The 16,070-nt window shown below is 37.4% G+C and overlaps 1 protein-coding gene across 6 annotated transcripts in view; it reads right to left on the reverse strand.

The window, feature by feature from the left end:
- NCK2 (NCK adaptor protein 2) overlaps positions 1-16,070 on the reverse strand; it is a 68,670-nt gene that overhangs the window by 30,747 nt on the left and 21,853 nt on the right. The window lies entirely within an intron of this gene.

The following is a 16,070-nucleotide window of genomic DNA, read 5'->3' on the forward strand; positions in this document are numbered from 1 at the left end:
AAAAGATCACCGTTATTTTAACTCATGACAAGAATTCAGTCCCCTTTTGCTGACAATTTGCCATTTCATGTTATTTTTAAAATCTTTTTTAAAGGTTCTTTTGCCAAAAGCTGCATCCTGGGATATGGCAAGTTGGCTTTATTCTTGAAATGTACTTGAGGTCAGTTCCCTGAGAGCTAATGCCTACACAGCCCATAGATATAAGAATAAGATGGCACAATAAACTTGGTTTCCATATCAAAGAATACTATTCTACTAAAACTTTTGTGTTAACAGCAACTTATTAGATTGCCACACAGGTTTTCATTACAAAACAACCAGGCTTTGATCTTAGGGTGCCAATAGCATAAAGTGGTTTTCCTCTTTGTCCACCAAATCCATGCTTACTTTTAGTATTAAAAGTAACCTTATTTATGCTCAAGGGTTAGTATTTGTTGGATATTATTTAAATAATGCTATATCCAGACACGCCTTTATAGGCATTCCAAAAAAGAGTACCTGGAAGAAAAACTGGGACGTGTACTCCTACCAGAGGGAAAAAATGCAGTTGAAATCCTATTAAGAATCACGAAGGCTGCTGTTAGGGTACTCAGTTACAGTGACACTTGTAATTGCATTCATCCAAATACATACTTTCCCCATCAACAAGAGACTGAAGTGCTGTGAGCGGTGCAGACAGTAGGACCAGAGCAAGTGTCCTGCTCCACTACTCCACTGTTTTGGAGTGCCTGAGAAATGTTGAAAATGGAACAAATTAATTGAAAACACTGCTGAACAGAAGACATTACTTACTCATAAGTATCGCGATTTTCAGCTCAAGCCACTGATAATCACACACCGCTATGTTTTCATTCAATTTATTTCATGTTTAGCCCTTCTCAGGCATTCCAAAAATAGAGTGCACTGGAGGAGAGATGGAGGCAGTTCCAAAAGACTGAGATGATTGTTTTCTTTTTGGAAAACTTGCCTAATGTTTATGTTTTTCAGAGTTAAATTTGAACATATATACATAGACCTACTGACTTGGTTATGACTGTGAGGTTAGTCTTTTATTTTTATTTTTTTGGTGCCTACAAGTCATTCTTGACTCAGGCGATTGTCTGGACAGGTCTCTGCACTTTTCTTGGCAACAACTAGGAGTTGTTCAAGTCTTGCCTTAGGCATGAAGCCAACTGGGTAACTTTGGGCCAGTCCCTCAGCCCTAGGAAGAAGGCAATGGCAAACCACTTCCAATTTGCCAAGAAAATTGCATGGGCAGTTGCCAGGAGTCAAGAATGACTTGAAGACACTATATATATATGGTGCAAACAGATGAAGTGATTGATTTGTTTCAATCTCAAGTCTGTTAGTTTATATATATATATTTGTACATCTTGCAGCAAACACATATATTTAATTATCTTTATACTTTGGTAGTTCTAAAAACCTGAGGCTTCAGACCCTGTTTTATTCTACATGAGTGTTGTACAACAAATGTCTTCTGACCTTTACCTAAATCAGCCTTTATAGTCAAAACATTTCTGATCTTCTACTGCCTGGAAAAATTTATGGTAACTGAAAAAAACAGTTCAATTATCGATCATGAGTGTCCATGGGAGGGCAAGAAACACTGAAACATGCATTACGACACAAAAGAAGTAACGTTTGCATGGGTACCACAGTGTCACACACAAGTACTTTAAGTGGCAGGGCTTTCATTGCAACATTGTGATGAAACCTGAGCTTGCTAGGGGCACTGGTTCTTGATGTACAGTAATTTGTGACATGAATTAAAATTTCGGGGAAAGTATAGAAGAAACACCTAATTAATTCTAAAATCTACATCTATATTTAAATGGCAAGAAGCTTTATGCTTTAAAAGGAAAAATGAACTGTTGGATTATGCTGCAGCGAGGAAAGCCTTCTACAAGCAGCACAGAAATCTGCTTTGCTCCTGTACAAAAATAACCTAACCTGACCTGATCTTTAAGAGTAAAAAAAAACCCAAACAAACAAACCAACCTCTAAACTTGCTGTTCAATATAAAGAGGGATGGCATGGTACTCAACCAGTCTGGAAATGTCAGCTAAAAAAAGGCCGTATCTGAAAGCTGAGCTACCACTATTAGGAGCTATCAGGGAACCCCAGGCAAGAGGAGACAAGCCGAACATTGGACACGATTGCCCTAAGTGGCCAGTCCCATTTGGTGCCACTGTTCACAGAGGTGTTTAGCGAAAAGCACCAGAAACAATTTCTGGAGTCCTGGTGGAGGAAAACAGAAGAGAATCAGACTGAGCATGCAGACATGCTCGGGCTGGGGCTGATACCATGTTGATAAGGGAGGTGAAACATTCTTACTTGTCCTCCCTTATTGTGACAGTGGCTTGTTGTCCAATTGTCTTGCTTATAGTTACAGTAAGATTCCTCTCTTTAGGGAGGAATCAGTATTGTGATCTCCCACCTGGCTGACATAACCAAACTGCACCTGGTTCAGGGAGATATGTTATCAAAATGGAGGCTTTGTCTCAGTGTCTGGAGGCTGTTGGGGTCTAGATGGGGAACAAACTTCAAGACCAAGTGGCTCTGGGGACTTTCTAACTTTAGTTCTGGATGGGGTTGTCTACCCCAGATGGAACTTGTGCACAATTACAAAGAGCAAATGGCAGCCATGGCTAGGAGAGCCTTTACATCACCTTTGCATCGCTATCAATTGCGCCCGTTCCTTAGTGACTGTGAGGAGAAAGCCTCCCAGTCTTGGTCACCTCCCAACTGGATTACTGCAATGCATTTTACATGAGGCTGGCCTTAAAGAGCATCCAGAAGCTTCAACTGGTATAACATGCAGTAGCGTGGGCAGTTATAGGTGCTTTTCATTCAGTGCATGTAATACTTCTGCTCCACAAGCTGCACTGGTTGCCAGTACGCTTCCAGGTTCAATTCACAATGTGGGTAGTTACCTATAAGGCCCTTCATGGCTTGGTGTGGGTTACTTGCAGAACTCTCTCTCCTCGATTTTATCTATCCGTCCTGTTAGATCTGGCAGGAGAGGCATGCTTCGAGTCCCATCCAGTACGGAGTTAGATTCAGCAGGACCCAGGAAGAGAGCCTTTTCTGTCATGGCACTGCCTTCTCGAACATCATTCCTCTGGAGATTAAACTTGCCCTGACTCTGCTGGCCTTTCATAAGGCCTCAAAGACCGGGTTTTGTTACTGAGCCTGGGACCCCAGGTGTGTAGTTAAGCCTGCATCATGGTTAATTGTCAGCTGGGTTTTTAACAACCTCAGCTACTGTGTATATTACGTTACTTTGTTATAATTGTTTTTATCTTTTTTTTAATCATTGTTAGCCACCCAGAGTCATATATTTGTCATGGGTGGCTGTATAAATTAAATAAACAAACAAACTTCTAGATAAAGCCACTGGGCGAGGTTTTCTGATAGTTTGGGGTGAGGTATTATCAGTACACTGGTGGTACCCAGCTTTACTTTGGCATTCCAGGCCATGAAGGGGGTGCTGTCAACGTCTTGTCCCAGTGTTTATAAGTTGTAAGGACTGTGTGGGAGATTGAAGCTGAACCCAGCAAGACAGAATTGCTGTTCATTCATCACAATTCTCTATCAAAGCCAGTGTTCTCTCTCAATGGGTTGACTGAGATTGACAACTTGGGGGTTCTTCTGAACTCACAGCTCCTGCTCAAGCAACAGATGGAAGCCACAGCTAGGCCTGCCCACTTCCGCTGGTACCCCGCTTGTGGCCTTACCTGGTGCAACAGGACCTGGCTACAGGAACTCATGCCCTGATTACCACTTGGTTGGACCACTGCAATGAGCTCTGTCTGCAGCTGCCTTTAAAAATTACTCAGAAACTATAGCCGATCCAAGAATGCAGTGGCCCATGATGTGTTAACCTGTACCTGACATTGGGAACATATATCACCAATTCTGCAGGTTCTGCACTGGTTGCTGGTTGGTTTCTGGGTACAATTTAAAATCCTAGCTTTAGTCTATAAAGCCCTTATGTTGGCACCTGAATACCTGAACGACTACCTTCTGCAACCTGAATCTATCCAACCTACTAGATCATCTAGGGAGAGGTTCTTGGGATCCCACACTTCCAGGAGGTGAAGGGAGCTAAAGCCAAGAGGCACTGCTTTTCAGTGGCAGCACCAGTGCTTTGGAATAGTCTCTCAACAGAATCAGACTAGCCCACTCCCTCATGACTTTTAAATGGGTATTAAAAACTGACATCTTTCAGAGAGTGTTCCGGTTAAGCGCATGAGTATGCCCTCCTTCGTTTCATGTTTTATCTAGATATATGTTTTATCGAGTTATGATTTTATGATATAGATTGCTCTCCCACTTGCTCTCAAAGGCGGGAACAAATTTTAGTTCTGTTCTAATAAATGAACACTAACTCTGGAATTACCATAACCCAATCTAAGGAAAGGCAAAGCCCCAAAAAAGAAAAACAAAACCCACAATTCTTCATAACAAATCTACCACATCTGAGGAAGAGCTATCTGTGGTCCTCTCATTATGAAAAGTGGTCAGTAACTCATCTTCCCAACACTTTAGGAGAACGTGCTCTTCTAGGATGTATAAAAACAGTCCACTGAAAAGGAAATACCTGTTGGAAGCAAATTAGGAAGGATTTATTAATTCACTACCCACTGAAGGATTTGCTACTGAAAGTGTCTTTGACAGACAAGAAAGCAGGCAACCTCGAATAATGACCAAGCAGATCCAATGACCAAATGGCTGCTTTACAAATATTACTCTAGTGGGTAGGAGTTGTGGAAAAAGCTGCTGAGGCTCCTGGACTCCCAAAGGAATGAGTCATGATCCCTTCAAAGCAGCCACCAAATAAGATTCTTAAGCCAAAGCAATCAAGCCTCTCATCAATTTGGAGATTCTACCAAAAAACTTTGTGTAGTGATGGCAAAAAGGTTACAAATGGATGATATAATGGATATAATTCTTCTATTCTAGCAAATTATTTTTTTAGTGCATGTTACGCAACTAGCCTATTTTATAGCAGTCTCTAAGGAGACTGTAATTTGGAGCAGAAGGGCAACCAATTTTAACGCTTAGTTTTGTGGAAATGAAGAGTTGACCTTAGGGGAAAAAAGGATGAGATCAGTCCATATCACAACTGAATACAGAGGAAATATGCACTGCTATTTTTCTTTGCTAATATGATGGAAACCAAGGAAGTCAACTTCCAGGTTAAAAGCTTTAAAGGAATCTACCTACAAGTTCAAATAGAGTTTTTGCTAGGGCATTAAGACTTTGAGGGAAGTCTGAGCTGTCTGTGGTGAAGAAAAAGTCCCCCTAAAGAACCTTTAGATATGTGGGTGTGATAACAATAAAGTATATTATTTGGATAAAATTACTGAGGTTGGAGTGTAAACCTGTCTATGAAGTGAATTTGAGTGTAGTTGTTCCCTTATATATAACCGAAGAAAAGCTGCGACCAGTGTAATAAAAACAGAAAAAAGTCTGGTAAACTTTGCACCAGCAGCAAAAAAATTCTCGATGCCACCTAAAGGAAAATTATAGTTCTTTACAGAAGAGATATGATAAGCTAAAATGGTAAAAGTATTTCCACCTCATAATCTAGAATCTGAAGTTGCTGCTGTTCAGTCTTGACGCACAAAGGTGTATCAGTTGTGATCTGGATAAAGAAACAGTCTGTGGGGCATAAAGTCTAGACCAGTGTTTGTCAACCTTGGCAACTTTAAGACGTGTGGACTTCAACTCTGGGAGTTGAAGCCATCCATGGCATGTCAAATTATTCAATAATGAGGTAGAAAATCAAGTAAAGACTCCATTCTGCTGGATTCAAATACACATAATTCAACAATCTGTGGCTGCTCTATAGACACGGGGAAAAGATGGTATTCTACTCATGAGAAGGGTTTGGTTACTCCCTTATGAGTATAAAACCTTGAAATTCCTTACCTCATCAGAATGCTCTCATAGTCTGAGATGATGATATTTCTGGTAGACTCTCATATTCTAATCTGTTATTATTAGCATACAAGCAATATTCCACATTTACTGAGAGCTAACCAACCTGGATGAATTGGTACACAGAAGTGAGCTCACAAGTTCAGGGATCCATTATAATTGATTAATATTTTTGTGTGGAACTTGGGGCAGTGAACCAATTAATTCCCTTCAGACCTTCTTTTTCAACCCTAGAAGGAATAGTGAATTAACCTGAAATATTGTAGATAGTACTGATTCTACAGCTCCTATATTGAAAAAATATGTTAGCACTATGGAATGTTTCTGGTTCTGGGAAAAAATGAAATTTTTATTGAATTTGAAAAAAGTCTATCATAACCCCCTTTAAATGATATTTAGAATCCACACATCTGCTGTTAACTTCCACAAAAACTAGTAAAGAACTGCAATAATTTTATCATAGTTGCTATTACTTTCTGTTGTTGTTATTCAGTCGTTAAGTGGTGTCCGACTCTTCATGACCCCATGAACCATATTGCGCCAGGCCTTCCTGTCCTTCACTGCCTCCCTGTGTTTGCTCAGTTTCATGCTCATTGCTTCAGTGATGCTATCTAACCATCTCATCCTCTGCCGTCCTCTTCTCCTTTTGCCTTCAATCTTTCCCAGCATCACGGTCTTCTCCAAAGAGTCCTCTCTTCGCATTAGGTGACCAAAGTATCTGAGCTTGAGCTTCATTATCAATCCTTCCAATGAGCAGTCAGGGTTGATTTCCTTTAAGATTGACTGGTTTGACCTCCTGGCAGTCCAGGGGACTCTTAAGAGTCTTCTCCAGCACCACAGTTCAAAGGCATCAATTCTTCGGCGCTCAGCCTTCTTTATGGTCCAGCTCTCACAGCCATACATTACTACTGGAAAAACCATAGCTTTGACTATGGGGATCTTTGTCGGCAAGGTGACGTCTCTGCTTTTTAATATGCTATCTAGGTTTGCCATAGCTTTCCTCTCAAGGAGCAAGCGTCTTTTCATTTCATGGCTGCAGTCTCCGTCTGTGGTGATCTTGGAGCCCAAGTCTGTTCATTACTTTCTGTAGTGAAGCATAATGATCCTTGACATAATCTAAATCTGATGTATTTACAATGAGGTCTAGACCCACCTCAAAAGTATATGTTGCCAAGACCATGAGATCTAGAACAGATGAAAAGAATATAAGTCCCAAGGTCTTTATATTCCTCCCTTTTGGAAGATATATGAGGCCTTATTCTTGTACTCAATTAAAACTTTCCTAAGTCCTTTTGAATGGCCTGGATTTAAAACCTATATTCTAATTTTGGGAATTGCTTCTGTACAGTGTGACTTTGAGAGCCAGTTTGGTGTAGTGATTAAGGTATCAGGCTAGAAACTGGGAGACAGTGAGTTCTAGTTTAACCTTAGGTACAAAGCCAGCTGGGTGACCTTGGGCCAGTTATTTTCTCTCAGCCCTATGAAGGAGGCAATGGCAAACCACTTCTGAAAAACCTTGCCAAGAAAACTGCAGGGATTTGTTCAGGCAGTCTCTGAGAATCAGACATGATTGAACAGATTTTAAAAAAAGTGACTTTATAGGCCATGGCTCAAATTAACAACTGAATACTATTGAGACTAATATCCACAGAATATGCTGCAGAAGTACATTTTGCTAACTTATTGATTTCCTGTCAATCAAATGCTCTGGGATTAATTGTAGACACTGCTTTGACTAAAAAATGAAGCTTCTCATAAACACAGATATGAGTGAACCTGCCCTGACAGTAAAAGCAGATGCCATGTAGGCTCTGGATAGCAAGATCTTGCTGCATCTGTTCTCTAGATTACTCAAGAGTATCACCTCCATCCATGTTAATACCTCTGAAACTAAGACAAGCTACAGAAGCATTCACAAAGGAACCACTTGGCAAGGGGTATCCCCTCTGGCCATCCTTGAAGAAATCCATTCACACTATAACATCTTGAAGAATATCTGGTATCCAAAGTATCAGACAAACACCCATGACTCTATGGTTTATTTGTGGATTGACTGGTATTGGGTTTCAGGGTCTTTCAGTTCCACAGAAGTTACTATTTTTGAGAGCTTCACATAAAATGTAAGGCCGCTGAAAGTCTGATTGTGTCTGGTGTGGATGAAGGCAGCACTGTTTCATCAGTCAAAAATTCACCCCCACCCACCCGTTTCTGAGGGCAGCAGAGAAGCAGTGGGTTCTGATAAGACAAGACCGGAGGCTGCCTGAGATGGCAGTTTGCAGCCCTAGCCATGACTTAATATCTTATTTGGTTTCTCAAGCATCAAGGCTTGGGAAAGGAAGACAAAGGGCATCTCTTGTGTTCCAGATGCTTGCAAGAGGACTGGTCTATCAGTTATCCTCTCTGCAATGAGACAGAAATCACAGAAATAATTACAAGTGCTCTTATTCATGTCATGCCTCCAGCACCAGAGAGCAACAAAAGTGAATGGAAGTTCTTACATCTGTATTTGAAAAATTAGACCTTATCAGAACAAGTGGGAGAAGCAAGATAGCTAAGAATATTCTCTTCCGATGTGGAAAAATTACTGTTGACATGTGACTTTCTGAAAATGGTAGCAGAAAAGACATCTGCTTTTGCTATGTATCTTATGGTTGGTGACAGAATTTAGCATGACCATTTCAAAATTAACCATTAAACGCATTAATTATTTAGATCCATCCATTCTTTGGATTGCATATATATTTAGCCTAACAGATGCACATCAAAAGTATGAGCTTAGGAGACAAGCTTTGCTGGACAAGAGAAGAAAACAGAGGGAGAGTATCCATTTTTAAAATATACCAGTGGAATGAAGGCAGAGAAAATCTAAGCAAACAGAGTTACAGCCTCTTTACAGAGTTGCCACTGCGATGATCATGGGCCCTGATATACTCATGGACAACTCCTTAGTGGCTGTCAGGTTTGATTTCTTGAATTTAATTTCAAGTTATGAAATTGTTAACAATAATTTCCATTAAAAAAAGCTAATATACTGCAAAGCAAAATCCTGGGTTCTAGCATTTTGTGTGTGTGTGTGTGTGTGCGCACACACATGCATAAGAATGTTTCCAGGTTTCATGCAGGCCTCATGAATATTCTTACAAAAAAAAATGGGGGGTGGGGAGAGAAAGAGATGGCTCTAGCTTAGTCTTCCAGTTATAAGTGTATCCATTTGTCAGAAAAAAAGAAAAAAGGTAGTATGACAGAAGTAGAAAGATTTTCTGTTAATGTTTGCAACTACCAATTGTATGAATGTTGCAAGCTCTCCATTTTGTGAGGATGTCTATACCATGCTTGTAAAGCTCAAAATGTGCCCATTAGCCTAAAAAGTGTAAGGAACAGAAAAATAAAACTGTAAAGTGAAGAGAACATATCATGGCGAAATATTCAGGGAAGATAAGCACGATGATTATTTAATTATTAGATTGGAAATTTTATTTTCCAGCTCTCAAGTTCCAATGTGAGCTTATATTTATGTATTTTAACAGTAGAAATCACCTTTTTAATATTAGATTAAAACAATCAATCCTAAGCTGATTCCTACTCATACCTCTTTTTTGCAAGTACTGCATTATAGCAACCCTTTTCTTCTTTTTCTGAACACTGAAAGATGTCATGCTTCAAAGCCACAAATAAAAATGCCTGTACCTAAAGTCTTGAAACAGTTCAGAGCACATACTCCAGAGTGCGCAACTGGAGAAGAACATAATCCACCTTTGCTATACTTCTTCAAGATTGAGAAACAAACCTACATTAGCTCTGATTTTAGAAGAATGGAACATGAGATCATTTCTGAAATGATCTCATTGCAATCTCACCTTTACTGAGATACAAAAATGTTCACAACATACTTCATACAGAAGGGAATCCCACATCCAGTCTTCCTTCTTTGTAATGACATAACCGTTCTATAAATCAAGGATTTTCAATGTAAGACAGTGATGCTCTTAAGAGACAGTTTCATCAGGTTGAGAATGCCAAAGCCTTATTTTTCCATAATAGTTGGTTCCACCATCTCTTTGCCCCAACTAAGAAAGGCATCCCTGAAAGTGGTGCCATTAAATCCCTTATTAACTAAAAAATAAAGGATTAAGAACAACATATGAGGCAAACTACAAGATATAGACATGGACATACTTTAATCTTTCTAATAAGGAAATAAAAAATCCTAATGAAGCTTGTGACATAATTTGGTTCCAGTCAATTGCCTCTTAGCCAGTTTTATGATTCAAGAATATGTTTCACCCATGCTGTAGAATGTGGACTTTTTTTAATAAGCTGCATGCTATTACAGAAAGATGATAAATTTCTTCCTGAGCTTGAGAAACTATGGCAATTTTATCCAAGCCCTTTTCAATCTTTATCTTTTAAAAACACTGAATTCTGAATATATGAATCTATCTTAAATAAATTCAAAACAAGAAGAATCCTTCTACTTTGTCTATTGTTATTATATTTTACAGGAATAAATCCCTTAATATGGTGTTTAAGAAACTCTAAGAAAACTGAACTACAGTGAATATGTACTGAAATACGATATTCACAGAATAAATTACTCCTGGCTCATTTTAAGTCATAGAAGCTGAAATGTTCAAGAATCAATTGATGTGGTAAAAACAATGCATGTTATAATTCAAAGCATATTATCCCTCCACGAAAAAAGAATTATCCAAAGAACAGTTTGCTATTAGTTGCTCAAGATTAGTATAACTATAATGACTAACTTGCAAATACTGATATTTTTAAGGTGGACATAGAATGATTTAATAGGATTACTATGCTTTGTTTTCAAGTCCAACGTATACCAAGAATCCTCTGTAACACCATTAATTTTGTCATGTTCTTTCAAATATAATTACACATTCACTACCACATTACCCACCTACCTATTTATCTATCTTTGGTTTTCCACTCATCATAAAGTAGCAGATTGTTTCCCTACATGCAAACATACCAGTTCCAATTATATGGGACATCAGAGATTATCTGATTAAAAGCAGCAATATTTTCAGGGTAGGCAGAGATCCGCAGGCAAATAACTTCAGCATTTCATTGTCCATGAGAGGAAACAAATACATATAATGAATTCTATCTCTCAAAGATTGCATCATTTCTACATTTTACAGTCAACTGCATCTAGAAATATTACTTCTCAATTATATCTCACTTTGAATTTCTTGTTCATGTTTTTGAATCTGGTCTTAAAATCCATTAATGGGATGCTGAATAAGTAGGCCAAAATGTGGAGAAAAGACCTTATCATAGTACACAAATATAGACTGGCCTTACAAGGTGAACTAACCCATTTTTGTAGAGGTTACTTTCAATCTCAAGATTACTTAGCACTTCAATGGAAAAACCCTCTTTCCTTTGGTCATGTTAGAATAACTTCAATATATAATACTGTTTATATGAAAACAGCATATATTTTCTAACCCAACATTAACTGCATGCCCAGAAAGACTGTGCTGATTAACAGAACTATGACTCTTGAAGTGGTCATCTGTGCATTTACACATATGGATTTTGCTTTGGCCACTTCTTTTTGAGGGAAGAGACAGCAACTTTCTGATATAGACTAGGCAGCCGGTGGCATCCAGCTTCTATCCCTTTTTATCAAATATAAGTAGGTCCTCTGTGTTGACACTAGGCAGTGGAGATGCTGTTTGCCAGGCATCCTCAGCAGCTTTCAATAATGGCAGTAATGTGGGTACAACCACTGGTATATATGCTTCCAAGTGAACTACTAGGAAGAAGATGCCATTAATCAGATCAGATCCATCAGCAGACCTGAAGCACTAACTAGAAATAGTAATTATCCTGGTCATCTTATTTTTAGGTAGTGTTGCACTGTTGTTAGGAGGATCCTTTCTCTTGGTTGTCGTTTTTGTCTATGGCAAGAAACGTGGCCTCCAGCAGCCTAGAGTTGGTGAACAAGTAATTTCTTTCTTTTTTAAAAAATTTTTTATTACACAAATAAAATAAACAATTACATAAAGCAATGCAAGACATAAAAATCAGACAGACATCTAAAAGCCTTTTACAAAAGACATACCTTACGCAAAACAAAACAAACAAAAAAGAAAAAGAAAAGAAAAAATAATGAAAAAAAAACCAAATAAGCAAACAAAGGACTTTCTACTTTCGTTTTGAGGAAGTTATTTCTAATAATATAAACATTTTCTGTATTTGTTATTAACTATACTGCTTCTATATCTATATTTCGTTCTATTATTTCAATATTATAAGTGAACAAGTAATTTCTAATCACTGTATGTCAGAGGAACAGAAAGGTATATAGTGGGTATCACCTGATAAAGGAATGGGGCATACTATTCTGGCAATGGTTGGAATCATTTTTGAGCAAAGAGATACAGGTGCTCAGTATCTTATCCAAGGTTTCCACGCTGAGCCTGAACGATCAGTTCCCGTGTGCCTTACTGAACTACCAGCAGTATATAATTATTTCAGTGATAGAACCCTCTTCCAGAAAAGGCAAAATGGTTTCCTGTCTATGAAGAATAAACTACTTGCATGCATAGAACATTTGTAAAATGAGTCCTTAGATATCATAGGCCACATTCTTTCCATAGAAAGCTAGTACCACAACCCTTGCAGATTATACATTTTTTGAAGAATTAGGAAAATCTTCAAACAGTATTACCTAGAATTTATTCCATCAACAAATAATGGCCAGGAAAACTTACATTCTATAACTAATTACATTTTTTAAACATTTATGATGGAAAAAAAAAAGAAAAAAAGGGCAAACAAAAGACGCAGCTACTGTTGACATAGTAGTCAAAACAGAACTGAGAATAAAGCAGGAGCTTCCACTTAAAATCTCAACTATAAAAATTTCTGATGGGGCTTCTGTGCAGACACAAAACTCGTATGTGTGATGCATAGAGATTACAATGAAACATAAATTCCCCACACATGCAAAATATAGAAATCTATAACATAATAAGGCCAATGGTATTTTAACTAAACTATAGCTTTATTATGTTTTATATAATTATTCATTCAATATTATGCCTCAAGGAGCCCCAAGCCATTAAATGAAAGAAAAAGTAATATCCATTTACATACTACATACAAGCATTTAATCACAGCAATCTGTTTTCAATTCCTCATGCCAATCTTTAAAAAAAAATGCACTTTAAACAAAATATTTTACATTTCTCTCTAAGATTAGTCTCATTGAGTTCAATAAAACAGCTTTCCAATTAAGTTTGTTTTAGGACTATACCCAATGTTTTCTTTCTCTTAAAAAAAAAAGCTAAAATATAAAGTTTAATAAAACTCACTAAAATATATAGATGTAAAATGTCCACAAAGAACAAACATTGCTGAACTTTAATATTACTGAATATGCTGATTCTTAGCAGAGTTTACAAAAAATAAACTGTCATAGTACTTCCTGAAGTTAAGTAGAAGGCAAACCAAAACAATAGGTTTTCCCATCTATTTCACCACTGCAAAATATCCGCTGCAATAGGATAGAACATTTGATGGTTTCCAGAAATCTTACCTTTAAAGCAATATATTTTCATTAAGTGCTCTATCAGATATTATTATCAAACATTGTAAAGCGCTTATCAAAATCAGTAATGGATCTAATAATAATTTATAATCAGTATTTTCATCTAAAGCTGTCTGCTAAAATCAGTTAATCAATTAGCATTCCTTATAGGATACTTAAAATCAGTATTGGTAAGGGTAAATATCCTTAAAATACAAGATAATAGTTTTATCCTTCGCCTTATATAAAGAGTTAAAATTATATTCCACCATTCTTATACCTAGATATTGAGTGCATTTTGGCACAAAACGGGCATCAAACTCAGATTGGGCACTCCTTTGTTTTATAATTGAATCAGATTATTTTAACAAGTCAGTGGTTAGGGGGGAGGGTTTGAGATTTCATGGCTGCTATCTGCACCTCTTTTATAAAAGCAAAATGCTGACTCTTCCGGTTTGAATGTCTTGGCACCAAATCCTCTGCTTAAATTTGGCCAGTGGTATCAAGGCTGAGGATGGACATTGCTAGAAGAAAAAAAGCCACAGTATGCCATATCATGACTGGCTGGTCCAGCAGGTAGAAGACAAAAAGAAACCCCTCAGTGCTAAAAGATTTTAACTTGCTCAGTAAGTCTTCCGCTGATCTTCCAACTAATTGGAGTTCTATGTACTTTCTTGAGAATATTAAAACCTTCTCTGTTAGAGTGCAATTTCCCCCTTTTGCTGGACTATCATTAGATATTTTTTTCAATATATTAGATGCCCCACACAGGGAGCAATTCTCCCTAGCTCAAATTATGTGCTACCCATTAGGGTTTCAACAGATTGATATACCAGTCTCCCTTATAAAAACTGCACTTGAATATGTTCTGATACGGAGATGGAATCTGTATCACATGCGTTGTTAAAGTGTCCGCTGTACACTCAATGGCAATTAGATCTTATAATACCAACTGTCAATAAATGTAATTGTTCTTAGGTTCAAGAGATATTGATTTTTATCAATACCTATGGCTTACAGAAGTTGTTCAATGCCCTTATCACATTACTGGCTGTTGCAGACTCCTTTCATATCTCTTAATTTTTATATTTGTGGTATTTGATATTTTTTATACAGTGGTCTTAGACTATTAATAAATCTATCTCTTTATAAAAGGAACAGTAAGTCATAAGGTGTATATCCCAATATGCACATCAACAAGGAAAATCTGTTAGCAATTATAAGAAGCACCAATGTGTCTAGCCTTTTCCCTTCTAGATGTATCATTTTACTACTGACACAGGTACTGGTGTAATCATTACAATCATGCTGTAATAGCTTCTTGGCATCAATCAATGCACTAGGCTACTTTATGATTGTATACATAATTGTAGAAGGAATACACAAACTGGAGTGCATGTTAACATTCTGTTGGTGTTTGGGAACTGCTCTACAATATGTACATATGCTAAAATACTACCCAATTTTCCAAAAGAATTAAATTGGGGGGGGGGGAACCTTTAGTGTGATAAAAGTTAATTTAAAATTACAGGTTCCCATTCAGCAGTTACTTTTATTTTACTATCATTCTAGACACATTCTCCACGCAAGAAAATGTTCCAAATATTTCAAGGCATATTCAAGGGGAGAAGGGGGCATGGAAGATACAAAGAAACCTACAGACTGTCATCTTTCACCCCATTATACCGATACAAACCTCCACCGCATGAAACAAGATTTCACAGCAGAATGACACCAACTGGGTATTCAAGTGACAAGTCTTTTAGCATGTTTCAGACAAAAGGGAGTACATGAATTGTACACACAAAATGGTGATCATTCTAATGAGGGGTTGGAGATTCTCTGAGACAATTTTGGAAACATGATATATTCTTGATAAATGTTGAGTTTATTAGTATTATGATCATAGATCAGTTAGTATGCAGAAACACAAACATAAAACTATCCAGCATTACATATACGCACATATGTCAAGAGACTTCTTAAAAATCACTTTAGCTATTTGGCTCAAAATAACAGCAACTGCAGAAAACCTGGCTATGTTGTGAGAAATAGTAAGGTACTGATCTGACAAAAGAAAAGTAAGTAAAATACTCTGGCAGGCATGTTCATCAAAATAAATTTAATGTGGGTGAGACAGATGTCTCTGTACAGTAGTAGGAACAGTACAGGAATACATGATCTATTCTCTGTTTCATCTGCTAATCTTGTTATCATACACAGCTTCTATTGCGATACTGCAGATTCTTTAAAAAAATACATTTCCACCTATAATGATGTATGTTTGGGCGGAGATGAAAAGGCTTACAGTTTAGCTTCGCAAACATGAGAAATATTAGAAAAATGAGCTACCATGAACAGTATTAAGCAAGTCAAATAACATGGTCCATTATGCAAATACAGTCAACAATATCCTACCACTTATTTCATCCTAAAAATAAACTAAGCAGAATACAACCAAAAATTCATAAGCAATATGGTATGTGAATTGATTAAAAAGCCAGTTTTCCTCTCTCACATCATTTCCAAATTCCAATTCTATTCAAAGTGTAACTAA

The sequence above is a fragment of the Python bivittatus genome, unplaced genomic scaffold (genome assembly GCF_059951505.1).
Source record: "Python bivittatus isolate LINGU-HERP-01145 unplaced genomic scaffold, Pbiv_v1 ctg000060_np1212, whole genome shotgun sequence".
Lineage (NCBI taxonomy): Eukaryota > Metazoa > Chordata > Lepidosauria > Squamata > Pythonidae > Python > Python bivittatus.